This window comes from Echinops telfairi, unplaced genomic scaffold, assembly GCF_000313985.2.
Source record: "Echinops telfairi isolate 266 unplaced genomic scaffold, ASM31398v2 ScPeMD7_7441;HRSCAF=8479, whole genome shotgun sequence".
Taxonomy (NCBI): Eukaryota; Metazoa; Chordata; class Mammalia; order Afrosoricida; family Tenrecidae; genus Echinops; species Echinops telfairi.
This window is the reverse complement of record NW_022111341.1, coordinates 1,314,059-1,315,316: the sequence shown is the minus strand read 5'-3', so window position 1 is coordinate 1,315,316 and position 1,258 is coordinate 1,314,059.

The window sequence follows — 1,258 nt, the reverse complement described above, 5'->3', positions numbered from 1 at the left end:
CCAATGAGTTGCAGCTGAATAAACTGTGCCTGGGGCTTTTATCAGGTGTTGGGTACTTGGCCTGTCTCTGTCTCCGGCTTATGAATGGACCAATCCTGGGTCTGGTCCTATATCTCAGGTCCATTCATAAACCTGGTCATGCTCTCCCCACGGCTAGGTCTTGCAGAGGCCTGGACTGGGGAGTAAGCATGCAATAGGTCGGCAGATAGATCTTAGGTTTGCTGACTTTGGAGTTTAGAATCAGCCTAGGGGTCTGAAGGCTGCAGATTTACGATTACATTGTCCCAGTCTGTGGAGATCCACTCTCCAGACATCCTGCTGTTCCCAAGGCTGCAGGCCTTTTCCTTCACTCTGCCAACAGGCCCTGGATCGCCTATCTCTTCATCAGTCTGGAGGGGATTTCAGGAGTGAGACATGAATACGGGATGGGGGAGGTAGCACTGAAACCAACTGTGATTGCACAACTCATTGTAAAGGTGATTTAACCATGGGGGGGGCGTGTTCAAAAATTGATATGATAATGATTGTACAATTCCCCTTGATATGATTGAACTGTATGATATAAAATAAAACAACAAAAAAATAAAAATAGGAGTATATGAAAAAGGGAGAGGGGGAATGAGCACTGTGGGATTCTCGCTCTTCCTGTGGTTTGAAAAGGAAACATCATTTTTAAAGCGCTCGGCTCAGACAAGCATGGAAACCCACAGCGCAGTTCCGCTGGGCGCCCAGGTCACCAAGCACTGACTCCCTAGCAATCCACAAGGGCACACAGTAGGCATCGCTATTTTAATGGATAAACATCCTTATGGCTCAACAATAAAAAGATGTGATAAAAAACCCCCTCCTCACGAGGAGTACCATTGCTACCCCATTTCGTCGGAGGAGAAAGGACAGGCCACAATGGTGAAACCAATTTGTTCCGCAAAGATGGAAGGCAGGAGCGCGGCCTGTTCGATTCCATTTCCGCTCCACGGAACGTCACCGCCTTAGAACCAAACAAGAGCCTATAAAGCGCACTCTTCGAGGACGTGCATCTGCCCCAGGTATTGGGTGGGGTTCAGTCGGTTACCCCCACCCTACAGCCTGGACGGGGCGGGCCGGAGCTCTGTGCTTCCCACATCCAACACAAAGCCGCTCGCTCTCTCCGGAGCCGAGGCCTGTGCACAAAAGACGAAGGCCAACCAAGGGCTCGGGGCGCAGGCCAGGGAGGAGGGCGCGTACACGGGTGCGCCTGGGCATGCTTGCGGCCCGACAC